The sequence below is a fragment of the Pelodiscus sinensis genome, chromosome 7 (genome assembly GCF_049634645.1).
Source record: "Pelodiscus sinensis isolate JC-2024 chromosome 7, ASM4963464v1, whole genome shotgun sequence".
NCBI classification, from domain to species: Eukaryota; Metazoa; Chordata; order Testudines; family Trionychidae; genus Pelodiscus; species Pelodiscus sinensis.
In genome coordinates this window covers 20,203,611-20,214,137 of record NC_134717.1, presented here as the reverse complement: position 1 = coordinate 20,214,137, position 10,527 = coordinate 20,203,611, and positions in this window count along the sequence as shown.

The following is a 10,527-nucleotide window of genomic DNA, read 5'->3' as shown; positions in this document are numbered from 1 at the left end:
TGCCGGGCCACTCCTCAGATGAGCGTGCAGCATGTACCTGGGGAGGGGCAAACAGCAGCCGGAAGGAAGCAAAAAGCAGTAAGCACCTAGACTCCCCCCACAGCTCCTGGCACCCCCAGCAGGCCAGGCCCCTCGCAGATCCTGCCCCTGCCATCTCCGCCTCCTGCCCTCTGGCTTCCACCTTCCTCACCAGACTGCATCTCTGCAGCTTGTGGCCCCCTCTAGCAGGCCACATCCTGGCCCTCACACTACTCCCATACCCCTTCCACCAGTAGGCCCCGCACAGCTCCTCCCCCCTCAGATAACCAGAATTTTTAGGTTACCGGCACACCTCAATCCAGATAACATGCCAGATAACACAAGTTTTACTGTATCTAGTTTAACTGCATGCAGACAACTAATGTACAGAGAACAGGACATTTAAAATGCATTTCAGTTAACAATGGATTTTTGAGTGTGCTCAAAATAGGGATGTTAAAACAGTTAACTGGTTAACCAGTTTAATTGAGGACCTGCCACCAGGCCCACCACCTGGCTCCACAGAAGCCAGCGTTGTCGCACTGCAGTCATGAAGTCCTGCCTCCTGACCCAGAAGCTCCTCAGTGGTTAGGGTTGCTCTGGACAAATGATGCTAGCCACCACCAGAGTTCAGTGGCAAGGGCCAGTTAACTAGTAAGCATACCAGTAAGTCTCATTGGTTGCAAAAGGAGAGGAACTGGGCTGATACGAGAAACAACACAGAAGGAGATGCCAATAAACCAAGGGGAGGGCTACAAAGGGAAGGGCTACAAAGGGTAAAACAGGATGTCGGAAAGAAGCTTGAGGTCTGCTTCTGGTTCCACTGAAGTCAGTGAGTGGGAGTCTTGCCATTAGCAAAGGGAATAGGATTTTGCAAAGTGCTAAAGATTAAGCAAAGGCGAAATGGCCTGCATTCAAGGAATGCTGTATTTCATTTCACAGCATTGTTTTGCTGTGCATGTTTTCAACAGCATTAAACATGGTGATGATATTTAGTGCCAAGGAGGGCCTGAGCATGGCAGGCCCAAAATTAAAGAAATGCAAACAGGCCTACCAACAGAGGAGGGGGGCAAAGAGGACTGTTGCTCCAGGCCCTAAGTGATAAAAAGGGCCTGGGACAGCAGCAGCCGGAGCCCTGAACCCTTTAAATTGCTTCCAGAGCGCCATACTGCATGCTCAGTGTGGCTCTGAGGGCTGAAGAGGGTGTGGCACTCCAGGCAATGCTTTGGGCTGGCTACCCTCAGTCCAGCCCCTTCCATCTGAAGCCCCGACCCTTCTGAGAGAACCAGACCCCCTCACCTTGCAGACCACAGAGGTTATCAGATCTCCTGGATGCAAATATACTTATTTCTAAAGGAACCATCACTGCACTCACGTCTGCTGCTTTGTGCACTTCTTCCATGAAGCTAGGCTAGGGAAATAATTCACTCTGTGTTAGTAGTCATAAGTATATGACATAAATATCTACTCCCCCAATAGTCTGAGTCTCAAGAAACACATTTTTTTCTGGGTTATATCATAGCGCCTTATTACTCCAGTTGTTATGTTAATATAAACAGGGCCAATACACAATCTATTTATAGCGGTATAAACAATGGTGAAGGGCTTCCAGTAAGGCAAACTTCGCTCCAGAAATCTGCCCACACAACAATGCCTCTTTGAAACTTGAATGGCAGAGTTCCTATGGATCCTTGTGAGTTAAAGCTGCCTGCCCCAAGCCCAGCCTGAAAGAGACAGAATTGCCCTTCAGGGGGTGAAACCTCCCCACCAAGGTGTAGTAAAAATGCAGTACACAAAAGAACGTGTGCTGCATACCCTACTGAACCATCTTTGTTGGGTTTTGTCCACAGCTCAGTTACACACATTCAGATTGTCATCAACCTATATAATGCATTGCTAGTCCTACTATAAGAAATATACTCAGTACTGATCACTGAATTTCTCTCAAAAATATGTATAAAATAAAAAATAGCATTAAACATTTAGACCTGCTGGGGTTTTTTATATATATTATATCAAAAGAGACTACATACAGTAGTGAAAAGTGTGACAATAGAAATATTTTCTTTGTCAGAAAACATGTACCAATTTTAATGTTCATTTTATATATGATCCCATAAAATTTACACAGGGAAAAATTAAATGTATAAAATGATTTATAGGTGGATTAAAAAAAGCTTGCAGTTTCTTAGTTTCATACATCTTCATGAAAACTGTGATAAATCTCTGTAACCTAAATTGCTTACCCAAGTTCTACAGAAACAGCATAAACAGACCAAGCAATTATCTGTAATAAACTTTTTCTTTAATACAGTGGCACTCACACCTTTGCAGGACACAGGTTTTAATTCATCTTGTGCGGTATCACAGTCAGAGTTTGTATGCTAATCCCACACATTTCTTACAGTTGTGCAGAAACTATTCTCTGCAGAAAGATAATCCAGTCATAAAACTCTGCAGGAATATACTCTGTAAAGCTCCAAATTTTTTCTTTGGACAATGCTGCTTCTCCCTCTACCCCCCAATCCAGCTCTACAAAGTTCCTCCTTTAACAGTGTCAACTGAATTATTTCAAAATTCAGTTTTCACAACTCAATTTAGACATGGGTTTATCCAGTCAATGTGTTCTGGGTGTCAGACCAAGGATAGAGAATGATTTCTTTGCTACATTTAAGAGCATTTGGTGCCTTTCACAGCAACCACCAGACATGTTCAGATTAAATCACCATGAACTGTGTTAAAGTAGAGTTCTATGACGATTCATACTAAAAAAAGTTTAAAGGTGAAATTTTCAAAAAATGCATAATGCTGCTTCCAATGAAGTCAGTGAAAGTTTTACCATTGACTTCAATGTTGTGAATGTTATTTGTACAGTATTGCAATGATGCCCAAGATCCCAAATCATGAATTCAAATGAAATACAGAGCAAAAAGATAGTCCATGCCTTCGTGAGCTTTCAATTGTGGGAGCAGAGTCAGGCCAACACCAAGTACTTTTCAAATTCCCATCCTAAAGTTCCAAAGAAAATACTTTGTTGTCTGTTTGTTGAAAATTACAGAGTTGTGGAGTCTTCAGTTGAGTTTGATGAAAATCTCTTTCTTTATAGACTGAATAAAATTCTGATCTCTTCTGATATACATGATATCAAAGTTTGTATCCAAGGGCTAATGAAACAACAATAGACAATAAAGAGCATCAAATCGGAGATGAATATTACATAGATGTATGTGAGTATAAATCATTATATTTTACAATGATAGTATTTTAAAAGGACCAAAAAGACAATAAAAGTTTGATTGAAACCAAGGAAAAAGTGATTCAGAATAAATTTATATCATCGCCTATAATTTCCATGTGCAGTCTGAGGCCAAACTTGACAATTTAACATAAATGATATTTTCCCTCTAACCATGTGCCTGCACAAACAGATATTACAGTGGATGGCATCAGAAATGGAATTGTCAGCTGCCAAAAGGCAAGCCACAAAAAAAGACAAATATTTGTAGTCACATCAGTAATTGCAGAGATCCTGTAGCTTCCACAAACTAGAACTTTACACTGGTCACTTAGATGACAGTGATATAAACACATGCATATTACAGGATATATTTTATTAATAATAATAATAATAATAATAATAATTATTATTATTATTATTATTATTAACGCATCATTGGAAAAGAGCAGGATACACAAATTATAGGGTAAATCTGCTCATGCAATATACAAAATGCTGCAACAACAGTCAGATTGGAATAAGACCATGCTTAATTTGTGCCATGGCTTGCCACGACTCAGCACCAGCACTGCTAGGCTTGGCAGTTTATAGCCCTGACACCTCTGAACTTGCCATGTCATTTAAAAAAGTAAAAAAACAAATTGTTTGAGGCCCAGAACCTCTTACATCATAAACTAAACACTGTAACAAGCCAAATATCCTGCCAGACAAACCAGTTTATACCAACGATAATAGTTTGCACTGTTTTTAATGACTCTCAGTTTCAAGTTTATCTGCACCTAAAACCCAGAGGCAAAGGTTTGTAGAACAAAATGTACACCAGAGAATTTCTAGTGTTCCTATACAAAACTGATGAAACTATGAGCAAGCCATTAAACATCCAAAACCAGAACCACCATAAATAAGAATGTTAGAAACCACACTAATATAAATACTATCATAATGTTTGATCTGTGCTCCCAAACTCCAAATTACACCACTTCATCTATCAGGGAATTCAGAAACTGTATCTGGATTGACCTCTCTGCTGGATGTGCTTTCATCTTGCTCTGTGACAGGGTCCATTTCTGGAACAATTTGGGGAGGTGAGCATGCATCCCAAAACTTTTACCCTTGACCTCTCAGATGAAAATTTTCTGCATTGAACCAACTTTTACTAGTGCTAGATCATAAAATAAAGCTTGGTGTCAATTATGGAGTTCTCTTTGCACTGCATGCTGGGGCTGGGCCTTCCCATATTGCAAATGCAGTATGAAGAAATTTTGATGTACTCTGCTCAGTGGTGACTTGTAATATGTGTACAGTCAACGAATGGATCATTATAATTCAAAATGCTTGACAACCCTCCAAGCCTCAAAAATAAGGAGTCAGTGTTCAAAAACAATGACAAGTGGCTTAAAATATTTTATTTAAACAAAAAAAAATGTGTTGTCTGCCTTCTGAGTTTTGAATCTTTAGGGGAAACCTTCAGCTCTCAATTTGAGTGATCATTTTCAGATTAAAAATTCCATCTTAAATGTATAAAGAATTTATACACAATATGTAGGCTTCATCTCTGCATGTTTCAAGGGGCAAAAAACCCTCTAAGCCATGGGAGAAAGAGAAATTGGGATGGGGAGGGGAGGGGGAATGAACAACAGTCCTCCATGGACAGATCTGCTCCTTTTCATAATCATTAGGTCCCTATCACACCAGAATGGCCGGAGTACACTTTTAAAACTAAAATTACCACTGGTTTAAGCTTACTCCCAGAATGTATGGGATTGCTGACTGCCTTTACTGGGCATAATCAGATTGATCACTTTCCCTTGCAAGCCCTGAGTCTGTATATGAAACAGGGTAAACTTTAGTGGGGAGGAAGGGAGCACAGCATCAATTTAGGAAAATATATTAACAACGTATCTATGTGCATGACAAATAGTAGTCAATCAACTCCATTCTCACATACCAGTGGGTATGTTCAATGTGCAAATGTCCCTTTACTTCACCACTGCTTTCTTCCCTACCCCCTAAACCTCACTCACAGTTTGATGACAGCAGGTAGTATAGCTCCACAGCCCTAAGCATACTCAGCGAGGCCTCTTTCCAGTACCTTGGAATGTATTCCGCCATCTGTCCTGAGACTCTACCACCTTTGGTGATTTCAGTTTGTTTAGTGTCTGGGTAAAAGAAACCTCACTAGATTTTACTCAGCGGATATCTTATGCTGCTTCATCAAAGAGTTCTCTTTGCAGTACACTCCATTACATAATTACTTCTCATTGTCTCCCATCAAAGAGTCCTCTTGACAGTGAAAGATCCTCAGTGAAGACACACTTGCAACATCTAGCACTATTAAACAGAATGCTTGACACATATCTCACTTCTCAAAGCTTCTGAGTTCAGTTCCACTACCCAATTGATATGGCGTTTGTGTATAGTTATGGTGTCTCTCAAGTGTCTCTGGCAGAATTCTGGGTAGAAGAAATCTTATGCAAATGAAACCCTGGTTTCATATTTCCCTGTTCAGAAATAGATATTGGCAGAGAGCTCCTTTCCCTTTGGAGTTTCTAACTGTTTGAAATTCTGGACAAATTGCTTATGAAGTAGATCTTTGTCCATTCTTCCCCCTATTCATGAAGAGAAGGGAACAGAAGGTTTTCAAGCAAAAGGCTTAAATGTGCCTAGCCGTATATCTTCCCATTATGCTAAGTAATGTTTAAGATTCAGGAATCACCTTCATTTCACATTCAGACCTCTCACTAGGTAAGTACTTTAATCAAACAGAGAGAATTTATTAACAATTCCAAAAGAATATTTCCTGGTTTTAGTTTTCAAATTTGAAAGCTATAGCAAGTTACTGTTACTGTTTAAGAATACTATCATTTGACCTATACATGCTCAGTGAAAATATTTCTCAAAGGTATAAATTAGTAAGCTTAACTGAGAATAAAAGTTATAACCCCGTGTGTAAATATTTTATCATTTATCAGCACAAAAAAAGGGAAGAGAATTTAAAAAATGTAATGCTTTTCAAAAGAGATGTTTAAATGTAAATAGATAATGTTTAAATATATGTTTTTGTCATTAGGCCAAAGCTAAATGCAGATCTTAACAGGATATACTGTATTTCACCAACAAAGCATCTCTGAATTGAATGTTTCTTAAGTTTCACACTGGGGGAGAATGGGAAAAGCACAATGAATACATTTCTCTTGTCTCTCCATCTCCCCAAAGGAATTGAAATCAAGATTAAACAGGTAACCTAATTGGTTAAAAATATCAAACTTATTACATATAGGAAAATTACAAAAGTGTCCGAGGAAAGAATAAAGGAAATTTTAATCACTGTGGAGATTTGAAGTGAATGTAAAATTTAAAAAGTCTTAAAACTGCTCATGAACTTTCCTGGAGCTGAGATTTTCCCTTGGTGAGTTTTCCAAGGAGACAGAACCAGGAAGTTAGAATAAAGCAAGTTTGGCATGCATGACTTGCATTTCATTAATCCAATTAATGATTAATTCCTGAAACTCTAATCCAAGATAAATCCCTTTATTACAACAGTGTTGACTAGGACTGCAGCCATTAAGGGGCTGTCAGCAAATCCACTGTAAACCCCTAGTTTCAGAGCCTATATCCACAATGCTGCCCATACATGATTGTAGCTTTAGAGATAACATTATTTTCTAAGAAAGAGGACAAAGCCCCTTTTTGGCCAGTTTCATGTTAACAAAGTACAAAAAAAAAGACACTCTGAAGCTTTTGAAGGACGTTCTCAAGCCGAATTTAATTTATCTTACGTTATTTATAATCTGGTCTACTTTAGAAGGCACACAAGTGTTTCAGAGCCCCCCCCCCCCCAACTAATTTTGTATAATCTTATGTATGTGTGTTACCGCAACATGAGCTTCTCACTCCTTTCAGTGGTGGTGAGGAATGAGCAATCAGCCAATGTACACTTCTCTTTACTTATGGATGGAACAAGTGGGTATTTAAGCAGAACTTAAACATGGACAAGGGTTAGAGGCCTACAGATAAGCATAAGAAGATCAAACTGTGAATATGGGGCTGTACTGAAGATGTGAAAATACAGGGTCTCTCCAGTAAATACCCTCAAGCACCTACCAAAGTCTACTCCTCCCAAACTAGTCCAGCATCCACCTATTTAACATGTGCCTCAAAATCTACCTACCTTTACAATCCTGGCCCCCATCCAGCACCTGCCCATCCCAATGTATTTCAGCAGCCCCCAAATATCCTGTATTCCTCAGTAGCTCCACTCAAGAGCCCAGGAACATACATATCTCTCAGGAACCACAACCACCCCCTATTCTCAGCTGCTCCACTGACTCCAGAAGCCACTCATTCAGTCACTTCCCCCATAGATATCCTCCTTAATTCACCGTCCAGCAACCTCACAGCACCACCACTAAGTTGTATGCACCTTTGTCTCCTATCACCAACTGAGTTTGACACAGGGTGTGTTGAAGATAACCTTAGGGGCTTGTCTAGACTACGGAGAAGATTTGAAAGAGGATATGCAAATTCAGCAGGAATTTGCATATCTTCTTCCGATATCTGACTTTTGAAAGTGGAGCTTTTGAAAGTGAAACTAGTCAGGACGCAGCTTTTTCAGCAGCCCCCCACTCCCTCCCCTTTTTTCGAAAAGCCACATAAACCTCTGCTTTTGAAAGTAAGATTGGAAGGAGATATGCAAATTCCCATGGAATTTGCCTATTTTTTTTGAATATTCCACATAGTCTAGATATAGCCTAAATATTTGTAATTGGAATATTTAAATAAAACATTCACAGAGCTGCACAAACATTAGCCGGTATCTAACCCCCCCGGTTTTTCAGACCCTAGGAACACCTAACTACCAACCATCAAAGAAGTTACAAGAATATCCTGAGTCTAGTATGAACATTCTGGTATGTGAGGTCTCAAATGAAAGCCAGGGTCACAATGGTCACTGCTTTTAGTATGAAATTAACGTGCAAAGATTATTTAAGGAATTTTGCACATATATTGGAAATATGTTCCTAGTTCTATATCACAGCAGGGGTAGAGAACCATGGTTTCCTGTCAGACAAGGGATTTTAATTATCTCTTTCTGTTGGATTTGTGTTTGACTGTGGTCTTGGGAGAAACTTTACTTCAGGAACTTGAGCACTGAGCAAGAGGTTAGCTGATGAAACCAAGTAACTGTGGAGGTCATGTAAATGAAGAAACAATTGTTTCAAGAAGAATTTAACTTGGAACAGTTTCTACAAGCCCTGGTCTGTACTAGGAAGTTATTTCAAAATAACTCCACACTACCACGCCCGTTGTTTTGAAATAATGGGCTGATTATTTTGAAACCTGTACTCCTGCCTTCCAGGAGGAATAATACGTATTTCAGAATTAGTGTGAGTGTGGATGCTCAGCTGGTGTCACTTCAAAATAATTGGCCTCTAGAGGTCTCTCACAGCTGCACGTGTGGCCCCCCCATGCCACACCTGCCATCTTCACCACTCCCCTTCTCCAGCAGAGCCTTTAAAGCAACAGGCTGCAGGAAAAGGGCCTGTGGCATATGCAGACTTTGCCCAGCCCTGAGCTACTCCTGCAGCATCCTCAGCTGCACCTGGCCTGGGACGCAAGTGAGCACTGGCCTGGCCTGGTGCAGAGATCCTGGATCTCATCGAGGTCTTGGGTGAGGAGACCAATCTCCAGGATCTCTGCACCAGAAGGCTCAACACCAGTGTCTACAGCTAGATGGCTGCCAGCCTGGCCAAGCGGGGAAACACATGGACCCTCGACCCAGTTCACATAAAGATTGAGCTCAGGCTAGGGATGTTAGATTTAGTTTAATCAACTAATCGACTAGTCGATGGATTTTTCATTGACTAGTCGATTAGTCAATAAGTAGAGGAGCAGCAGCAGGGTTGACTCCTGCCCCGATCGCTAACCCCACTACGGCTCTTCTTTTTAATGTATTAAGAGCCAGCAGTCTCTTAATACATTTAAAAGGCTGAAGCGCAGTAGGGGGGACCCAGCACGAGCTGGAACAACTGATTCCGAGCTTGTGCTGGGTCCTCCCCACTGTGCTTTTGCCTTTTAAATGTATTAAGAGACTGCTGGCTCTTAATATATTTAAAAAGCTGGTATACAGCGGGGGGGGGGGGGGGGGGAGGAACATAGCTCATGCTGGGTTCTCCTTCCTGCGCTTCTGATTTTTAACTGTATTAAGAGCCAGCAAATACATTTAAAAATCAGCGGCACAGTATCTGTGACTGGGTGTGAGCCAGGAATCAGTTGATTCTTGGCTTGCGCCCAGTCCCTGCTAGCCTCTGCCTCCCCTGTCCCTTACGGAGATGGTGCTGGGGGGTACTGGTTTTTAATCTGGCTCCGCCCAGCATTGGCTTCTGCTCCCCTCCCTTGCTGCCTCTAATAGAAGCAGCCAGGGGGAAAGCGATTAGCCGACTAGTCGATTATATCCCTAGCTCAGGAAGACCTACAATAAAGCCAAGGAACAGAACGGACGCTCTGAGGCAACACAGTGCACTGTGCTGCTACTATGAAGAGGTCAATGCTTGTCACCTTCCTCACCATTGTTGCTCAGTCTGACCAAGACACTCCTGGCATTAGTCTGCATGAGGGCGGGGTGGCAGAGGACAACGATGATGCTGAGGAAAAGGAGGGGGCCAGCCAGGTGACCATGCCCTCCAGCAGGCAGGGATAGCAGTACTCTCTGCGAGATGCTTCCAGTACCAGACCCAGCATGTATGGGACACAGAAGGAGGCCAAGCCACCCCTTCACACCCCTCCCGCCCGCAGGCTCCTGGCCTGGCTGGCACCTTCTCATGCTTGCTTGTGCCTGGGACATGGGTGTAGCATGGCTCCCCTGGGACATCCTTGTCCCTGCAGGAAAGTGCCAGCTGTCTAGGCAACAGATGACTTTGCTCAAAGCACATTGCCATCATCTGAACAGAGACCTTCGGTGTCACCTCAGAGATTAGGGCTATGCTTCATGCAGTGTTTCCTGGAATGACTGGCCTTGTAATTGTTCTCCACAGCTGGACCAGCTGCGAGGTGGTGTGTGCCATACTCCTGACTCCGCAGGATCCACTGGAGAAAGGGAACCGGCAAAGATCTGCTGTGGGAGCAGATGGCCTGTCCCCAGTTCCTCATCCAAGGGCTTGATGACAAATGCCAGGAGCAGGTTGCTGACTGGGAGGAGCATTGGGATGATCGGGAGAAGTGGAAGGCTGGCTGGGACCAGCTGCTGAGTTGAAGCCATGTGCTCCCCCCTC